General features: G+C 41.0%; 2 non-coding genes and 1 pseudogene across 2 annotated transcripts; all 3 read left to right on the top strand.

The window, feature by feature from the left end:
* The window catches only part of LOC122320368, a 9,347-nt pseudogene extending 382 nt beyond the window's left edge, over positions 1-8,965 (top strand).
* A 5,167-nt stretch (positions 8,966-14,132) lies between these two features.
* On the top strand, positions 14,133-16,129 carry LOC122320371. The gene has a single exon (XR_006245631.1). It is a non-coding gene; the product is annotated as a small subunit ribosomal RNA (ribosomal RNA).
* Positions 16,130-16,729: 600 nt separating this feature from the next.
* Positions 16,730-16,909, top strand: LOC122320365. Its single transcript, XR_006245627.1, has one exon. It is a non-coding gene; the product is annotated as a 5.8S ribosomal RNA (ribosomal RNA).
* Positions 16,910-21,769: the final 4,860 nt, after the last annotated feature.

The following is a 21,769-nucleotide window of genomic DNA, read 5'->3' as shown; positions in this document are numbered from 1 at the left end:
AAAGAACTCTGAATAGAGAGTTAAATAGTACGTGAAACTGCTTAGAGGTTAAGCCCGATGAACCTGAATATCCATTATGGAAAATTCATCATTAAAATTGTAATATTTAAACAATATTATGATAATAGTGTGCATTTTTTCCATATAAGGACATTGTAATCTATTAGCATACAAAATTTATCATAAAATATGGCTTATAGTTTATTTAAATTAAAATGCTTGCGTTTTAACACAAAATAAATGTCATTAATTTGATAAAGTGCTGATAGATTTATATGATTACAGTGCGTTAATTTTTCGGAATTATATAATGGCATAATTATCAATGATTTTTGTGTTTATTATATGCACTTGTATGATTAACAATGCGAAAGATTCAGGATACCTTCGGGACCCGTCTTGAAACACGGACCAAGGAGTCTAACATATGTGCAAGTTATTGGGATATAAACCTAATAGCGTAATTAACTTGACTAATAATGGGATTAGTTTTTTAACTATTTATAGTTAATTAACACAATCCCGGGGCGTTCTATATAGTTATGTATAATGATATTTATATTATTTATGCCTCTAACTGGAACGTACCTTGAGCATATATGCTGTGACCCGAAAGATGGTGAACTATACTTGATCAGGTTGAAGTCAGGGGAAACCCTGATGGAAGACCGAAACAGTTCTGACGTGCAAATCGATTGTCAGAATTGAGTATAGGGGCGAAAGACCAATCGAACCATCTAGTAGCTGGTTCCTTCCGAAGTTTCCCTCAGGATAGCTGGTGCATTTTAATATTATATAAAATAATCTTATCTGGTAAAGCGAATGATTAGAGGCCTTAGGGTCGAAACGATCTTAACCTATTCTCAAACTTTAAATGGGTAAGAACCTTAACTTTCTTGATATGAAGTTTAAGGTTATGATATAATGTGCCCAGTGGGCCACTTTTGGTAAGCAGAACTGGCGCTGTGGGATGAACCAAACGTAATGTTACGGTGCCCAAATTAACAACTCATGCAGATACCATGAAAGGCGTTGGTTGCTTAAAACAGCAGGACGGTGATCATGGAAGTCGAAATCCGCTAAGGAGTGTGTAACAACTCACCTGCCGAAGCAACTAGCCCTTAAAATGGATGGCGCTTAAGTTGTATACCTATACATTACCGCTAAAGTAGATGATTTATATTACTTGTAATATAAATTTTGAAACTTTAGTGAGTAGGAAGGTACAATGGTATGCGTAGAAGTGTTTGGCGTAAGCCTGCATGGAGCTGCCATTGGTACAGATCTTGGTGGTAGTAGCAAATAATCGAATGAGACCTTGGAGGACTGAAGTGGAGAAGGGTTTCGTGTGAACAGTGGTTGATCACGAGATAGTCGGTCCTAAGTTCAAGGCGAAAGCCGAAAATTTTCAAGTAAAAAACTAATGACTAAATAAATATATATACAAGCCAAAAATAATATACTTGAATAATTTTGAACGAAAGGGAATACGGTTCCAATTCCGTAACCTGTTGAGTATCCGTTTGTTATTAAATATGGGCCTCGTGCTCATCCTGGCAACAGGAACGACCATAAAGAAGCCGTCGAGAGATATCGGAAGAGTTTTCTTTTCTGTTTTATAGCCGTACTACCATGGAAGTCTTTCGCAGAGAGATATGGTAGATGGGCTAGAAGAGCATGACATATACTGTTGTGTCGATATTTTCTCCTCGGACCTTGAAAATTTATGGTGGGGACACGCAAACTTCTCAACAGGCCGTACCAATATCCGCAGCTGGTCTCCAAGGTGAAGAGTCTCTAGTCGATAGAATAATGTAGGTAAGGGAAGTCGGCAAATTAGATCCGTAACTTCGGGATAAGGATTGGCTCTGAAGATTGAGATAGTCGGGCTTGATTGGGAAACAATAACATGGTTTATGTGCTCGTTCTGGGTAAATAGAGTGTCTATCATTTATGGTGGTTACTTGTTCCCCGGATAGTTTAGTTACGTAGCCAATTGTGGAACTTTCTTGCTAAAATTTTTAAGAATACTAATTGGCTCAAACCGATTAGTTCTTATTAATTATAACGATTATCAATTAACAATCAATTCAGAACTGGCACGGACTTGGGGAATCCGACTGTCTAATTAAAACAAAGCATTGTGATGGCCCTAGCGGGTGTTGACACAATGTGATTTCTGCCCAGTGCTCTGAATGTCAAAGTGAAGAAATTCAAGTAAGCGCGGGTCAACGGCGGGAGTAACTATGACTCTCTTAAGGTAGCCAAATGCCTCGTCATCTAATTAGTGACGCGCATGAATGGATTAACGACGGACGTGTGTTTTCGACGTGCTCCATTAATTTGTGAATAACTTTTGATTCCGTGCGAATTAATTGCTAATTTTTAGCTTAAAATTCGCGGATTCGCCTAGCGATTAAAATCGTGTAATTTTCCGGTCGGAAAAGTGCGGTTTTCCTCGCGAAAACATCGTGTGAAAGTTTGCAAACAACAGCACGTGTTGGAAATTTTCCGCTGCAGCTTGTGTGTGTGGGTGAGTAGAGCACAGCTTATTCTCCCCTACTTCCAATGGAGGGCGCGCTCTCTGAGAGCGAGCTGTCGGCGAGCAGTCGGGCCAGCAGTCGGCCCAGTAGTGCTGCGAGTACGGCGAGGCGTCGGCGCGGAAAGAGAGGGAAGGCGACGACGAGCGCGGTGCCGAAACCGACGCAGCCGAAGCTGTTGGCGCTTGACGTCAACGAGCCTCTGCCGGCGCCGGTAGGTGTGTTGGAGGAGAGCCCATTCTCCTCTCTCGAGGTGGCGTTGGCCTCAGCCTCTGCCGCTGCCGCTGGCGTCGCTGCCCTTTCCGCTGCTTCCCCCGCTGCCGCCTCCGCTGCTGCTCCCGCTGCTTCCCCTGCTGCTGCTCCCGCTGCTTCCCCTGCTGCTGCCCCCGCTGCTGCCCCTGCCGCTGCCCCCGCTGCTGCCCCCGCTGTCGCCAGGGATTCTGGTGGAGCCGCAGCTGCCCCCCCTGTCCCCGTCTCCCCTCCCGTCGTCGCGTCCGTCCATGGTACGGTGGCCGAGCTGGCCAAGATCAAGGACGGATTCTTGGAAGAGGTTGTTGCGTCGAATTTATCGACCAAGCAGGCCTGCGCCATGATGCGGTGCCTGAACAGGTATGAGGGCCTGGTGCTTGCGCTCTCGGCGCGGAATGCAGCCTTGGAGGCTCTCCGCGACCAGCAGCGAATGCCGCCGCCGCCGCCGCCGCCGCCCCCGAAGTCCGTCATGGCGCAGGCTGTGGTCCCCATGCCACCTGCTGGGTATGCAGCCGCATATCCCAGCCTGCCAGCGCCTCAAGCTGCTCCGGTGCCTGCCCCGCGGAAGCCACGCGAGACGTGGTCCGCCGTTGTGGTGAGCAAGGACCCGACAGTGAGCGGAAAAGAGGTTGCAGAAAAGGTGCGCAGGGAGATCGCCCCTTCGCTTGGCGTACGTCTGCATGAGGTGAGAGGGCTTGCGCGTGGCGGTGCCATCATCCGCACCCCCTCATCAGGCGAAATTCGCAAGGTTGTCGCAAACAAGAGGTTTGCAGAAGTTGGCCTGGAGATCAAGCAGAGCCCGGCGCAGCGTCCCAAGGTGGTCGTTAGCAACGTCGACACTGCGACGAAGCCAGCTGACTTTATGAAGGACCTCTACAGGAACAACTTCGCGGAAGTAATGGATGTGGCCTCCTTTGAAAAGGCGGTACATCTCGAGAAGCCATGGTCTGCGGCTGACGGCGCCACAGTCAATGTGACGCTCGATGTCAACGCCGTGGCCCTTGAGGTGCTGGATGGTGCAAAGGCGTACATCGGCTGGTTCGCGTATAACTGCCGAGCCTTGGTGCGCACGTACGCCTGCCACAGGTGCGTCGGATTCGACCACAAGGTCGCCCAGTGCCGGTACAAGGAGAACGTGTGCCGCCAGTGCGGACAGAACGGCCACAGTGCGCGGAGTTGCACGAACCCGGTGGACTGCCGGAACTGCCGCTTCAAGGGGTATGCCTCGGGACACAATATGTTGTCCCCAAGCTGCCCAGTGTATGCGGCTGTGCTGGCGAGGGTGAATGCTAGACACTAATGTTTAGCATCATCCAGGCAAACTGTGGCCGAGGCCGAGCTGCGACGGTCGAGCTCGGAGTCCGATTGAGGGAATCAGGATTTCTGTTCGCACTTTTGCAGGAGCCATATCCAGACGTCGGGAGGATGGATGTGCTGCCTGAAGGAATGAGGATCTTCGCCGATCGGCGAGGGAAGGCAGCCATCCTAGTGGATCACCAGGATGTCATCTGTATGCCAGTGGAGCCCCTCACCACCGACCACGGCGTATGCGTGAGCGTTAAAGGGAGTTTTGGCTCAATCTTCCTTTGCTCCGTATATTGCCAATTCGACGCCGACCTAGACCCGTATCTCAGATACATGGATGCGGTCCTGCTGCAGGCCAGCAGAACGCCGTGCATCATGGGACTTGATGCGAATGCAGTATCCCCCATGTGGTTTAGCAAACTCTCTCGGCAGACCGAGGGGCAAGCTAACCGCACCCGGGGTGAACTGCTGTCTGAGTGGATGCTGGAGAAAGGAGTCGTCGCTCTTAACCAGCACAGTGAGGTGTTCACGTTCGATAGCGGCAGAGCCCGCAGTGATATCGACGTGACGATCGCCAACGAAGCAGCATCTATGTGGGCCACATATGAGTGGAGAGTGGGCGAGTGGGAGTTAAGTGATCACAACAGGATTACTGTTGTTGCCACACCAACTACCACGCGCGCAGTTGAGAGCATAGCTCCTGTGCCGTCCTGGAACTTCTCCACTGCTCGCTGGCGATTGTTCGAAGAGGAATTGGTGAGCCGGGCAGCCGGACTTTCGGAAGACTTCTCTGAATCGCCGTTGGACCAGCAAGTTTCTGCCCTGCGGCAAGTGGTGCACGAGGCGTGCGACCTTGCGCTGGGTAGGAAGACGCCGAGATCGCCTAGGAGGAGAGCACGTTGGTGGACCGCCGACCTCAGCTCTGCGCGCCGCGAAGTCAGAAGACTTCGGCGCAGGCTCCAGGACGCCCGCCGACGGGGCGACGTCGAAAGGACTGAGCTGCTTGTGGTCGAACTGAGGATCGCCTCAGCCGGCTACAAAAAGCTCATTCTGAAGGCGAAGGAGGACAGCTGGAGAAACTTCGTGGGAGAGAACGCAGACGATCCATGGGGGCGCGTCTACAAGATTTGCCGCGGTCGTAACAAACGCTCGGAGATTGGGTGTCTTCGCGTAAACGGCGAGCTGGTCACCGATTGGGGTGACTGTGCGCGAGTGCTCCTCCGTAACGTTTGCCCATTTGCGGAGTCCGATGCACCGATTGCCTACGCGGAGACAGTCCCACCGGCGCTCGATGAATTCGAGGTTGACGCTTGTGTCGCCAGGTTGAAGAGCAGACGCTCGCCTGGCATGGACGGCATCAACGGCACGATCTGCAAGGCGGTCTGGCGCGCCATACCTCAATACCTCACGAGGCTATTTTCCCGGTGTATCCGGTCGGGGTACTTTCCCAGCGAGTGGAAGTGTCCACGCGTAGTGGCGCTACTCAAGGGACCCGACAAGGACAAGTGCGAGCCATCCTCGTACAGGGGAATCTGTCTGCTGCCCGTTTTTGGCAAGGTGCTTGAGGGAATCATGGTGAATCGCGTTAGAGAAGTTCTTCCGGAAGGCTGCAGATGGCAGTTTGGATTTCGCCGAGGACGATGTGTGGAGGAAGCTTGGAGACACGTAAAGAGCAGTGTCGCCGCCAGCACGGCGCGATACGTGCTTGGACTTTTCGTGGACTTCAAAGGAGCTTTCGACAACGTCGAATGGTGCGCTGCACTGCGCCGATTGGCCGAGTTGGGATGCCGGGAAATGAGCTTGTGGCGAAGCTTCTTCTCCGGCCGAAGAGCAGTGATCCGAAGCAGTGTTGGTACCGTGGACGTACCAGTCACTAGAGGTTGCCCGCAGGGGTCAATCAGTGGCCCATTTATTTGGGATCTACTGATGGATGTACTGCTACAGCGCCTTGAGCCGTACTGCGCACTCAGCGCGTACGCGGATGACCTGCTTCTTCTCATCGAGGGAAACTCCCGACTCGCGCTTGAAGAAAAAGGAGCGCAACTAATGTCCATTGTTGAAACGTGGGGAGCAGAAATTGGTGTAACCGTTTCCACCAGCAAGACGGTGGTTATGCTGCTGAAGGGCAACATGGCGCGCACGCCATTGGTAAGATTTGCGGGAGCAAGCTTGCCGTATGTCCGCAGCTGCCGGTACCTTGGCATCAAAGTCAGTGAGCGCATGAGCTTCATGGTGCACATCACCTCGCTCAGAATGCGGATCACGGGAGTTGTTGGAGCATTGGCGCGTGTGCTTCGAGCCGACTGGGGCCTCAGTCCTCGAGCCAAGCGGACCATATATGCCGGACTCTTAGCACCCTGTGTGCTCTTTGGTGCCTCGGTATGGTATGTCAGTACGACGAGGCAAATAGTGGCCAGGAGGCGACTTATTGCCTGCCAAAGGCTGATCCTACTTGGAAGCCTTCCGGTATGCCGAACAGTGTCTTCCCTGGCACTGCAGGTTCTTGCTGGAGCTCCCCCGCTTGACTTGGCTGCAATGAAAATTGCCGTTAAGTTCAAGCTGAAGCGTGGATACCCGTTGGAGGAATACGACTGGCTCTACGGCGAAGACCTTTCAGGTCTAAGCTGGAAGCAGAGAATGGAGCGGATTGACGAGTGTCTATTGCGTGATTGGCAGGACAGATGGGATGATGTGGACTCCCCAGGACGGGTGACCCACAACTTCATCCCAAATGTCGGCCTCGTCCATCGAAATCTCAATTTTGGGTTTTCGATGCGCATGGGATTCCTGCTTACAGGGCACGGGTCGTTGAACGCATTTCTGCATAGCAGAGCTCTTAGCGATACCGCCGCATGCTCATGTGGCGATCCTAGTGAGGATTGGGAGCACATCCTTTGTGCTTGCCCCCTTTATGCAGATTTGCGCGACCTCAATGGACTTGGTGTGCAGCGCGTTGGCGAAACCTGGACGTTTGGAAGGATTCTGGAGGACGAGGACAGGACTCGAAGGCTGAAGGAGTTTGCTGAGGAGGTTTTCACCAGGAGAGGGAGGAACTCCTAGTTCCTTTTGTTTACGCCGTGTGGTGAGCGGAGAAGAATACTGCCACAGCCCACCATTGCTTGTCGTAGGAGGCGACTAATATGGCATGGGCACTCTATCCGGGCTTGTCGGAGCCAAAAGGGAGGGTCCACCGAACCCTGCATTTCGGTACCACGGGTTGAGCAGTGCCTTCCAAGGCTGCTCATTGAGGTCGGCCCCCTTGTGGGAGTATCGTGGTGGCTGTGGTTGATACCTATATCGCGGGTAGAACTTTCAAGTTCGACGAAGAGTTGCGTATATACGACTCGGGTGCTGTGACCCTAAGATCAGAAGAGATTTTAGATAGATCTCGCTCCTCAGCAAGGGGGAGTGTTTGCCCGACAAGCACACACTCGAATTGCTACCGGGATAGTTGCTACGTACATAGCTGTAGCTTCTATTTTGGGGCGTTGGTCTGGCGCTTAATCTAGACACATGCACTATATACATGGGTATATAAGAGTGTCGTGGCTGTACTCCCTTCAATGTGGAACACGCCACGTTAAATAAAACTCGGAGGGATCCGATCCACACCTGTCCCTATCTACTATCTAGCGAAACCACAGCCAAGGGAACGGGCTTGGAATAATTAGCGGGGAAAGAAGACCCTTTTGAGCTTGACTCTAATCTGGCAGTGTAAGGAGACATAAGAGGTGTAGAATAAGTGGGAGATATTAGGCTTCGGTTTGATATCGCCAATGAAATACCACTACTCTTATTGTTTCCTTACTTACTTGATTAAATGGAACGTGTATCATTTCCTAGCCATTATACGGATATATTTATTATATCTTATGGTATTGGGTTTTGATGCAAGCTTCTTGATCAAAGTATCACGAGTTTGTTATATAATCGCAAACAAATTCTTTAATAAAACGATGCATTTATGTATTTTTGATTTGAAAATTTGGTATAACTCCAATTACTCAGGTATGATCCAATTCAAGGACATTGCCAGGTAGGGAGTTTGACTGGGGCGGTACATCTCTCAAATAATAACGGAGGTGTCCCAAGGCCAGCTCAGTGCGGACAGAAACCACACATAGAGCAAAAGGGCAAATGCTGACTTGATCTCGGTGTTCAGTACACACAGGGACAGCAAAAGCTCGGCCTATCGATCCTTTTGGTTTAAAGAGTTTTTAACAAGAGGTGTCAGAAAAGTTACCATAGGGATAACTGGCTTGTGGCGGCCAAGCGTTCATAGCGACGTCGCTTTTTGATCCTTTGATGTCGGCTCTTCCTATCATTGTGAAGCAAAATTCACCAAGCGTTGGATTGTTCACCCATGCAAGGGAACGTGAGCTGGGTTTAGACCGTCGTGAGACAGGTTAGTTTTACCCTACTAATGACAAAACGTTGTTGCGACAGCATTCCTGCGTAGTACGAGAGGAACCGCAGGTACGGACCAATGGCACAATACTTGTTCGAGCGAACAGTGGTATGACGCTACGTCCGTTGGATTATGCCTGAACGCCTCTAAGGTCGTATCCGTGCTGGACTGCAATGATAAATAAGGGGCAATTTGCATTGTATGGCTTCTAAACCATTTAAAGTTTATAATTCATTTTATAAACGACAATGGATGTGATGCCAATGTAATTTGTAACATAGTAAATTGGGAGGATCTTCGATCACCTGATGCCGCGCTAGTTACATATAAAAACATTATTTAATACAATGACAAAGCCTAGAATCAATTGTAAACGACTTTTGTAACAGGCAAGGTGTTGTAAGTGGTTGAGCAGCTGCCATACTGCGATCCACTGAAGCTTATCCTTTGCTTGATGATTCGATATTTAATAAAATAACGAAATGGAAAGAATATTATAATTATTAAATTTATTTTGATAATTATAATTTTGGATTTTTGGGGAATCCAAAGAAAAAGGTAGCCAAAAAGTACTCGTCATATTATTAGTGACGCATATAAGATCATGTCAAAGTAAAAGAAACAAAGTAATGTTTGAGATTAACTATGAATCCACTTTTACGGTAGCCAAATGTCCCGTCATATTATTAGTGACGCATATAAGATCATGTCAAAGTAAAAGAAACAAAGTAATGTTTGAGATTAACTATGAATCCACTTTTACGGTAGCCAAATGTTCCGTCATATTATTAGTGACGCATATAAGATCATGTCAAAGTAAAAGAAACAAAGTAATGTTTGAGATTAACTATGAATCCACTTTTACGGTAGCCAAATGTCCCGTCATATTATTAGTGACGCATATAAGATCATGTCAAAGTAAAAGAAACAAAGTAATGTTTGAGATTAACTATGAATCCACTTTTACGGTAGCCAAATGTCCCGTCATATTATTAGTGACGCATATAAGATCATGTCAAAGTAAAAGAAACAAAGTAATGTTTGAGATTAACTATGAATCCACTTTTACCGTAGCCAAATATTCCGTCATATTATTAGTGACGCATATAAGATCATGTCAAAGTAAAAGAAACAAAGTAATGTTTGAGATTAACTATGAATCCACTTTTACGGTAGCCAAATGTTCCGTCATATTATTAGTGACGCATATAAGATCATGTCAAAGTAAAAGAAACAAAGTAATGTTTGAGATTAACTATGAATCCACTTTTACGGTAGCCAAATGTTCCGTCATATTATTAGTGACGCATATAAGATCATGTCAAAGTAAAAGAAACAAAGTAATGTTTGAGATTAACTATGAATCCACTTTTACGGTAGCCAAATGTTCCGTCATATTATTAGTGACGCATATAAGATCATGTCAAAGTAAAAGAAACAAAGTAATGTTTGAGATTAACTATGAATCCACTTTTACGGTAGCCAAATGTCCCGTCATATTATTAGTGACGCATATAAGATCATGTCAAAGTAAAAGAAACAAAGTAATGTTTGAGATTAACTATGAATCCACTTTTACCGTAGCCAAATATTCCGTCATATTATTAGTGACGCATATAAGATCATGTCAAAGTAAAAGAAACAAAGTAATGTTTGAGATTAACTATGAATCCACTTTTACGGTAGCCAAATGTCCCGTCATATTATTAGTGACGCATATAAGATCATGTCAAAGTAAAAGAAACAAAGTAATGTTTGAGATAACTATATATAAACCTCTTTACGGTAACCAAGAGTCTCGTCACATTAATAATAATAGTTAATGAATGTATAGCCATATAGATGATTGGTGACCGGTAATGAATAAAAAAAAAAACCTATATTTAATATATCTATAAATAATACATATTATTTGCGGAATCGTTCATATAATATTATACTATGATATAATATTATTAAAATAGGTAATTAATTTATTATTACGATATAAGTCACCCTGACTAACAAAAGATTTTTTAAAATACACAATTGAATGGCGGGAGTAACTGTAACTTTTAAAGTGTAGTTCAATGCCTTGTTAATCAATTAGTAATGTTCATCAATAAATTAATCAAATTCCTACTGTCCCGAAGAATTGCTACTGGGATAAAATTAAATTAAACCAACGCGGCTGGTGCTCACACTAAACACTTTTTTTCCATTAAAAATCATTATAGGTAGGCAAGGCAGTTTTGCCGATCAAAGTATTCTTCAAAATATATGAAATTATGATATCCGATATATATATATATATATATATGATATCAATAATATAAATAAATTTACCATATACATATGAAAATCAGTATGAATATCAATTATATGAAGAAATATATATCATATGTATATAAAAAAGTATGAAATATACCTATAAACCTACCTATAAGTGGTTGCCGACTCAAGTATTGTTTAAAACATATGATATGCATATGATTTTGTCAATAATATTAATAAATTAATCATATACATATGAAAATCAGCATAAATATCAATTATATTAAGAAATATATCATATGTATATAAAAAAGTATGAAATATACCTATAAACTCTTAAGTAAATTAAGAGAAAGCCACAGTGTGGGCTCATCTAGTACTGAAAACACCCGATATCTAGATAGGGTGTTCAAAAACTATTATAGGTAGGCAGTGGTTGCCGACCCAAGTATTGTTCAAAACATATGATATGCATATGATTTTGTCAATAATATTAATAAATTAACCATATACATATGAAAATCAGCATAAATATCAATTATATTAAGAAATATAACATATGTATATAAAAAAGTATGAAATATACCTATAAACTCTTAAGTAAATTGAGAGAAAGCCACAGTGTGGGCTCATCTAGTACTGAAAACACCCGATATCTAGATAGGGTGTTCAAAAACTATTATAGGTAGGCAGTGGTTGCCGACCCAAGTATTGTTCAAAACATATGATATGCATATGATTTTGTCAATAATATTAATAAATTAACCATATACATATGAAAATCAGCATAAATATCAATTATATTAAGAAATATATCATATGTATATAAAAAAGTATGAAATATACCTATAAACTCTTAAGTAAATTAAGAGAAAGCCACAGTGTGGGCTCATCTAGTACAGAAAACACCCGATATCTAGATAGGGTGTTCAAAAACTATTATAGGTAGGCAGTGGTTGCCGACCCAAGTATTGTTCAAAACATATGATATGCATATGATTTTGTCAATAATATTAATAAATTAACCATATACATATGAAAATCAGCATAAATATCAATTATATTAAGAAATATATCATATGTATATAAAAAAGTATGAAATATACCTATAAACTCTTAAGTAAATTAAGAGAAAGCCACAGTGTGGGCTCATCTAGTACAGAAAACACCCGATATCTAGATAGGGTGTTCAAAAACTATTATAGGTAGGCAGTGGTTGCCGACCCAAGTATTGTTCAAAACATATGATATGCATATGATTTTGTCAATAATATTAATAAATTAACCATATACATATGAAAATCAACATAAATATCAATTATATTAAGAAATATATCATATGTATATAAAAAAGTATGAAATATACCTATAAACTCTTAAGTAAATTAAGAGAAAGCCACAGTGTGGGCTCATCTAGTACAGAAAACACCCGATATCTAGATAGGGTGTTCAAAAACTATTATAGGTAGGCAGTGGTTGCCGACCCAAGTATTGTTCAAAACATATGATATGCATATGATTTTGTCAATAATATTAATAAATTAACCATATACATATGAAAATCAGCATAAATATCAATTATATTAAGAAATATATCATATGTATATAAAAAAGTATGAAATATACCTATAAACTCTTAAGTAAATTAAGAGAAAGCCACAGTGTGGGCTCATCTAGTACAGAAAACACCCGATATCTAGATAGGGTGTTCAAAAACTATTATAGGTAGGCAGTGGTTGCCGACCCAAGTATTGTTCAAAACATATGATATGCATATGATTTTGTCAATAATATAAATAAATTAACCATATACATATGAAAATCAGCATAAATATCAATTATATTAAGAAATATATCATATGTATATAAAAAAGTATGAAATATACCTATAAACTCTTAAGTAAATTAAGAGAAAGCCACAGTGTGGGCTCATCTAGTACAGAAAACACCCGATATCTAGATAGGGTGTTCAAAAACTATTATAGGTAGGCAGTGGTTGCCGACCCAAGTATTGTTCAAAACATATGATATGCATATGATTTTGTCAATAATATAAATAAATTTACCATATACATATGAAAATCAGCATAAATATCAATTATATTAAGAAATATATCATATGTATATAAAAAAGTATGAAATATACCTATAAACTCTTAAGTAAATTAAGAGAAAGCCACAGTGTGGGCTCATCTAGTACAGAAAACACCCGATATCTAGATAGGGTGTTCAAAAACTATTATAGGTAGGCAGTGGTTGCCGACCCAAGTATTGTTCAAAACATATGATATGCATATGATTTTGTCAATAATATAAATAAATTTACCATATACATATGAAAATCAGCATAAATATAAATTATATGAAGAAGTAATTCATATGTATATAAAAAGTACTGAATTCAATATTCTCTTAAGTTATTATAGGAGAATAACTGTAGGGTGGGTGGCAAGCCCAATTGAAAATGCCCGATTTCAAGACATCGATGCAAAAAACTACTATAGGATGGTCAGTGGATGTCCATCTAGAATTGATATAAATCTATGTATATAATATGATTTAGTCAATGTTGACAATATATATTATAATATTATCCGTATAAATTTGTTTCTTTATTCTTTTTGAATACGAGACTTGGCTGAGCGGACTAATATTATTAAAACTCAAGATAATAACGTTGAAACGTGCGCCAAGGTTATATATGTATATATATAATAACAATTGGTTTCCAATTATTATCGTTAATTTTTGGTGGCAGGCTAATATAATGTATATTAAATTAGTACCTGCCTTAAAATCGGACGCACTATATCGTTTGCCGGTATAGTGAGTTCAAATAAAATAATAATATTTTTTAATAATATTATTATTAAATAAATACTTATTTTTCATATGCGCTCGGTTTTATATTATATATCATTCGAGAGTTATATGGAAAAATGTTAAATTTTAAATTTAACATCAAAATACAAATGATTTAATTCAATATTTATATTGATTAAACAAAAATTGCAAATGTGTGGATACATAAATAATTATGTATGTTGAAATAAAATGATATTTTAGAATAAAATATTGTACATATAATAAAATTATAGTAGCAAATATATATTAAATAAAAATTATGTTATAAAATTATACATACATACGTATATTTATATATATGATGTAATGAATAATTCTTATAACATCTAAAACTTGTTATATTAGTGGCGAAACAAGTATAAAACAAAACATAAAAGAAGGATTACGAATGCTATACAAGTTTTGGCCGTAATCAAATTCAAAAAATAGAATATTAAAATAATAGATCTATAATATTTATATTGCATTATTTCTATTCGAAAATATGAATGAAATATGTAAAGAAAAACATTATTCTGGTTGATCCTGCCAGTAGTTATATGCTTGTCTCAAAGATTAAGCCATGCATGTCTAAGTACACACGAATTAAAAGTGAAACCGCAAAAGGCTCATTATATCAGTTATGGTTCCTTAGATCGTTAACAGTTACTTGGATAACTGTGGTAATTCTAGAGCTAATACATGCAATTAAAACATGAACCTTTATGGGACATGTGCTTTTATTAGGCTAAAACCAAGCGATCGCAAGATCGTTATATTGGTTGAACTCTAGATAACATGCAGATCGTATGGTCATGTACCGACGACAGATCTTTCAAATGTCTGCCCTATCAACTTTTGATGGTAGTATCTAGGACTACCATGGTTGCAACGGGTAACGGGGAATCAGGGTTCGATTCCGGAGAGGGAGCCTGAGAAACGGCTACCACATCTAAGGAAGGCAGCAGGCGCGTAAATTACCCACTCCCAGCTCGGGGAGGTAGTGACGAAAAATAACAATACAGGACTCATATCCGAGGCCCTGTAATTGGAATGAGTACACTTTAAATCCTTTAACAAGGACCAATTGGAGGGCAAGTCTGGTGCCAGCAGCCGCGGTAATTCCAGCTCCAATAGCGTATATTAAAGTTGTTGCGGTTAAAACGTTCGTAGTTGAACTTGTGCTTCATACGGGTAGTACAACTTACATTTGTGGTTAGTACTATACCTTTATGTATGTAAGCGTATTACCGGTGGAGTTCTTATATGTGATTAAGTACTTGTATTTTTTCATATGTTCCTCCTATTTAAAAACCTGCATTAGTGCTCTTAAACGAGTGTTATTGTGGGCCGGTACAATTACTTTGAACAAATTAGAGTGCTTAAAGCAGGCTTCAAATGCCTGAATATTCTGTGCATGGGATAATGAAATAAGACCTCTGTTCTGCTTTCATTGGTTTTCAGATCAAGAGGTAATGATTAATAGAAGCAGTTTGGGGGCATTAGTATTACGACGCGAGAGGTGAAATTCTTGGACCGTCGTAAGACTAACTTAAGCGAAAGCATTTGCCAAAGATGTTTTCATTAATCAAGAACGAAAGTTAGAGGTTCGAAGGCGATCAGATACCGCCCTAGTTCTAACCATAAACGATGCCAGCTAGCAATTGGGTGTAGCTACTTTTATGGCTCTCTCAGTCGCTTCCCGGGAAACCAAAGCTTTTGGGCTCCGGGGGAAGTATGGTTGCAAAGCTGAAACTTAAAGGAATTGACGGAAGGGCACCACCAGGAGTGGAGCCTGCGGCTTAATTTGACTCAACACGGGAAAACTTACCAGGTCCGAACATAAGTGTGTAAGACAGATTGATAGCTCTTTCTCGAATCTATGGGTGGTGGTGCATGGCCGTTCTTAGTTCGTGGAGTGATTTGTCTGGTTAATTCCGATAACGAACGAGACTCAAATATATTAAATAGATATCTTCAGGATTATGGTGTTGAAGCTTATATAGCCTTCATTCATGGTGGGCAGTAAAATGTTTATTGTGTTTGAATGTGTTTATGTAAGTGGAGCCGTACCTGTTGGTTTGTCCCATTATAAGGACACTAGCTTCTTAAATGGACAAATTGCGTCTAGCAATAATGAGATTGAGCAATAACAGGTCTGTGATGCCCTTAGATGTCCTGGGCTGCACGCGCGCTACAATGAAAGTATCAACGTGTATTTCCTAGACCGAGAGGTCCGGGTAAACCGCTGAACCACTTTCATGCTTGGGATTGTGAACTGAAACTGTTCACATGAACTTGGAATTCCCAGTAAGTGTGAGTCATTAACTCGCATTGATTACGTCCCTGCCCTTTGTACACACCGCCCGTCGCTACTACCGATTGAATTATTTAGTGAGGTCTCCGGACGTGATCACTGTGACGCCTTGCGTGTTACGGTTGTTTCGCAAAAGTTGACCGAACTTGATTATTTAGAGGAAGTAAAAGTCGTAACAAGGTTTCCGTAGGTGAACCTGCGGAAGGATCATTATTGTATATAATATCTTTACCGTAAACAACAATAACTTGTTTTAATTATAAAATATATTTTTATAATATAACAAGATAAAATTGCCAAACAATTATATATTTATAAAAAAAAAGTTCAATGAAAATTTGGATTAAATTTTTTTATAAATAAAATCAAGCAAACAAAGAATAATAATCAAGCAAATTAAATTGTATTATAATATATTCACAAATTTATGTTTATATATTATAATATGAAACTTGCGTGTATATGGACCATAATATACACGCGTTGCGAATATGTATTGTTCATCATAGTTATGGGCATACATTGGCTAATGCAACAACCTAAAATGTTGAATGTTGTACCTGGTTTACTTCAGGTTAATGTTTTATATAAAAAACGCAATATTATATCACATTAAAATTATATGAAATTGTAAATTATCCAAGTAATAAATGGTATAATATTGTTTATATAAAACTAAGACATTTCGCAGCATTTCGTTTTAGGTATAAAAAAAAAGATTTATTGAAGGAATTGATATATGCCAGTAAAATGGTGTATTTTTAATTTCTTTCAATAAATTCATATTTGACAAATTGAAATAATAAATATAAAAACTCTAAGCGGTGGATCACTCGGCTCATGGGTCGATGAAGAACGCAGCAAACTGTGCGTCATCGTGTGAACTGCAGGACACATGAACATCGACATTTTGAACGCATATCGCAGTCCATGCTGTTATGGTACTTTAATTAATTTTTTAGTGCTGCTTGGACTACATATGGTTGAGGGTTGTAAGACTATGCTAATTAAGTTGTTTAGAAATTTGGTAATCAAATTTCTAAGCATATGGTATATTATTGGATAAAAATTTTAATTAAATATAATTATTATTTTTATTCATAATATTAAAATATCTATGGAAAACATTATCTCACATTATAAATAATTTGATTGTGAAAAACGAAGAAAAATATTTTCATTTTCAATCATATAATACTGAGGAATGTCTAGCATAAAAAATGTTTGAAATATTTTTCATCTAGAATTGTCTCTTATTAATGATTTAGTAAAATTGAAATCTTTTGTAAATGTTATTGTTCTTCGTTAAATTCGTTTAAAACTCATAACTAAATTAAAACTAATTAACGAAAAAAATTTTTATACGAATTCATTAAATGTTTCTCCATTATATAAATGTAAAGAATATATTGAAAAAAAAAATGTTATATACAACCTCAACTCATATGGGACTACCCCCTGAATTTAAGCATATTAATTAGGGGAGGAAAAGAAACTAACTAGGATTTTCTTAGTAGCGGCGAGCGAAAAGAAATCAGTTCAGCACTAAGTCACTTTGTCTATATGGCAAATGTGAGATGCAGTGTATGGAGCGTCAATATTCTAGTATGAGAAATTAACGATTTAAGTCCTTCTTAAATGAGGCCATTTACCCATAGAGGGTGCCAGGCCCGTATAACGTTAATGATTACTAGATGATGTTTCCAAAGAGTCGTGTTGCTTGATAGTGCAGCACTAAGTGGGTGGTAAACTCCATCTAAAACTAAATATAACCATGAGACCGATAGTAAACAAGTACCGTGAGGGAAAGTTGAAAAGAACTCTGAATAGAGAGTTAAATAGTACGTGAAACTGCTTAGAGGTTAAGCCCGATGAACCTGAATATCCATTATGGAAAATTCATCATTAAAATTGTAATATTTAAACAATATTATGATAATAGTGTGCATTTTTTCCATATAAGGACATTGTAATCTATTAGCATACAAAATTTATCATAAAATATGGCTTATAGTTTATTTAAATTAAAATGCTTGCGTTTTAACACAAAATAAATGTCATTAATTTGATAAAGTGCTGATAGATTTATATGATTACAGTGCGTTAATTTTTCGGAATTATATAATGGCATAATTATCAATGATTTTTGTGTTTATTATATGCACTTGTATGATTAACAATGCGAAAGATTCAGGATACCTTCGGGACCCGTCTTGAAACACGGACCAAGGAGTCTAACATATGTGCAAGTTATTGGGATATAAACCTAATAGCGTAATTAACTTGACTAATAATGGGATTAGTTTTTTAACTATTTATAATGTTAATTAACACAATCCCGGGGCGTTCTATATAGTTATGTATAATGATATTTATATTATTTATGCCTCTAACTGGAACGTACCTTGAGCATATATGCTGTGACCCGAAAGATGGTGAACTATACTTGATCAGGTTGAAGTCAGGGGAAACCCTGATGGAAGACCGAAACAGTTCTGACGTGCAAATCGATTGTCAGAATTGAGTATAGGGGCGAAAGACCAATCGAACCATCTAGTAGCTGGTTCCTTCCGAAGTTTCCCTCAGGATAGCTGGTGCATTTTAATATTATATAAAATAATCTTATCTGGTAAAGCGAATGATTAGAGGCCTTAGGGTCGAAACGATCTTAACCTATTCTCAAACTTTAAATGGGTAAGAACCTTAACTTTCTTGATATGAAGTTTAAGGTTATGATATAATGTGCCCAGTGGGCCACTTTTGGTAAGCAGAACTGGCGCTGTGGGATGAACCAAACGTAATGTTACGGTGCCCAAATTAACAACTCATGCAGATACCATGAAAGGCGTTGGTTGCTTAAAACAGCAGGACGGTGATCATGGAAGTCGAAATCCGCTAAGGAGTGTGTAACAACTCACCTGCCGAAGCAACTAGCCCTTAAAATGGATGGCGCTTAAGTTGTATACCTATACATTACCGCTAAAGTAGATGATTTATATTACTTGTAATATAAATTTTGAAACTTTAGTGAGTAGGAAGGTACAATGGTATGCGTAGAAGTGTTTGGCGTAAGCCTGCATGGAGCTGCCATTGGTACAGATCTTGGTGGTAGTAGCAAATAATCGAATGAGACCTTGGAGGACTGAAGTGGAGAAGGGTTTCGTGTGAACAGTGGTTGATCACGAGTTAGTCGGTCCTAAGTTCAAGGCGAAAGCCGAAAATTTTCAAGTAAAAAACTAATGACTAAATAAATATATATACAAGCCAAAAATAATATACTTGAATAATTTTGAACGAAAGGGAATACGGTTCCAATTCCGTAACCTGTTGAGTATCCGTTTGTTATTAAATATGGGCCTCGTGCTCATCCTGGCAACAGGAACGACCATAAAGAAGCCGTCGAGAGATATCGGAAGAGTTTTCTTTTCTGTTTTATAGCCGTACTACCATGGAAGTCTTTCGCAGAGAGATATGGTAGATGGGCTAGAAGAGCATGACATATACTGTTGTGTCGATATTTTCTCCTCGGACCTTGAAAATTTATGGTGGGGACACGCAAACTTCTCAACAGGCCGTACCAATATCCGCAGCTGGTCTCCAAGGTGAAGAGTCTCTAGTCGATAGAATAATGTAGGTAAGGGAAGTCGGCAAATTAGATCCGTAACTTCGGGATAAGGATTGGCTCTGAAGATTGAGATAGTCGGGATTGATTGGGAAACAATAACATGGTTTATGTGCTCGTTCTGGGTAAATAGAGTGTCTATCATTTATGGTGGTTACTTGTTCCCCGGATAGTTTAGTTACGTAGCCAATTGTGGAACTTTCTTGCTAAAATTTTTAAGAATACTAATTGGCTCAAACCGATTAGTTCTTATTAATTATAACGATTATCAATTAACAATCAATTCAGAACTGGCACGGACTTGGGGAATCCGACTGTCTAATTAAAACAAAGCATTGTGATGGCCCTAGCGGGTGTTGACACAATGTGATTTCTGCCCAGTGCTCTGAATGTCAAAGTGAAGAAATTCAAGTAAGCGCGGGTCAACGGCGGGAGTAACTATGACTCTCTTAAGGATGGAGATCTTAACCAGTGACCCTGGTGGCTCCAGGGTTTGATGGAATATGCAGAAGTGGTGTAATCCCGTATCTCGTCAGTCATAGGAAGTCAAACCAAGTCGTCTCGAAACCTCCTCGTGGTATCCTCCGGGTGCTAGACAGTTTACTGACTAGTAGCTAATTCGAGACGGCGAATGGTTCTTTGGGGTTACCAGCCCCTTAGAACTTTTTCCATGTTGGTGCAACTAATAGAAACGAGCCTCGGAGACCTAACACTTCTGTGGTACTTAACCTGGAAGCCCAACATGACCATAGTGCAGGAATCGACCCATTGGTTAGGGTCACCTGTACGATATGTGGAAGAATCTTTAGCTCTAAAAGAGGGCTTGGTGTTCACATGTCACGTATGCACAAAGACGAGTTTGATCAACTTCGTCGGCGTGTAGACGTAAACCTAAGATGGAGTGAGGAAGAGAAGTGGATGATGGCGAGAAAGGAGTTTGAGCTTGCAGCAAGTGGTATCTTACGGCATCCAAATAAGCAACTAGCGGACTTTTTTACACACCGCAGCGTCGAAGGAATAAAGAAAATTCGACAGAGGGGTGACTATAAGGCAAAAATGGAGCAGATAAGAGGGCAATCTGCTCCCACCCCAGAAGTTGCAGAATTAAGAACCACACAGCGCCGCCCTAGTTATAGCGAGCAAGAACACCGAGTATCGCCATCGGAAGCATCCCGAATTATTCCATCTGTACAGTCTGGCGAAATCATGCGGAAACTACGGGGCTACCGCCCCGTAGTATGTAATCCCCTGTGGAGAGCCGAGGTCCTTCAATCTATCATCGATAGGGCGGAGGATCTTGGACCGGAAACCACTCTCCAATGTTTGTCCAACTACCTCCTGGAAATTTTTCCGGCACAGAATGCACCCCACATTCTGACGAGGCCTCCCCGGAGGCCCCGAAATAGGAGGGAAAGTAGAAGGCAGCAGTACGCAATGGTGCAGCGTAACTGGGACAAACATAAGGGGAGATGCATAAAATCCTTGCTTGATGGAGCTGATGAGTCGGTAATGCCAAACAGAGAAATTATGGAACCCTACTGGAGAGAAGTGATGACCCAACCCAGCCCAAGCTCTTGCGAGAACACACGGTTCCACATGGAACACGCGCTTGAGAGGGTTTGGTCCCCTATTAATGAACGGGACTTAAGGGTAAACAAGGTGCCATTATCTTCATCTCCGGGGCCTGACGGGATATCTCCAAAAACTGCCAGGAGTATTCCAACGGGTATTATGCTTCGCATAATGAACCTTATTCTCTGGTGCGGCAATCTACCACAACCATCACGACTGGCCAGAACCATCTTCATCCCGAAGATGGCGACGGCAACTCGTCCGCAAGACTTTCGTCCCATTTCGGTCCCCTCGGTCTTGGTTAGGCAACTAAATGCTATTCTAGCAACCCGATTGACCTCATCAATCAATTGGGACCCGCGTCAGCGGGGGTTCCTGCCTACCGATGGGTGTGCCGATAATGCGACGATAGTCGACTTAATTCTGAGGGAAAGCCATAAACGTTGGAAATCATGCTACATCGCGACACTAGATGTTAGCAAGGCATTTGATTCTGTATCTCATGCCGCAATCAAAAACACCTTGATTGCATATGGCCTACCAAAGGATTTCGTCGACTACGTACAGAGATCGTACGAGGTCGGGGGCACCACACTCAATGGGGAGGGCTGGATATCAGATGTGATCAGACCTGCGCGAGGTGTTAAGCAAGGGGATCC

This window comes from Drosophila ficusphila, unplaced genomic scaffold (assembly GCF_018152265.1).
Source record: "Drosophila ficusphila isolate 14025-0441.05 unplaced genomic scaffold, ASM1815226v1 contig_487, whole genome shotgun sequence".
Taxonomy (NCBI): Eukaryota; Metazoa; Arthropoda; class Insecta; order Diptera; family Drosophilidae; genus Drosophila; species Drosophila ficusphila.
The sequence above is the reverse complement of the archived record's forward strand: the minus strand, read 5'-3'. Positions and strand labels throughout refer to the sequence as shown.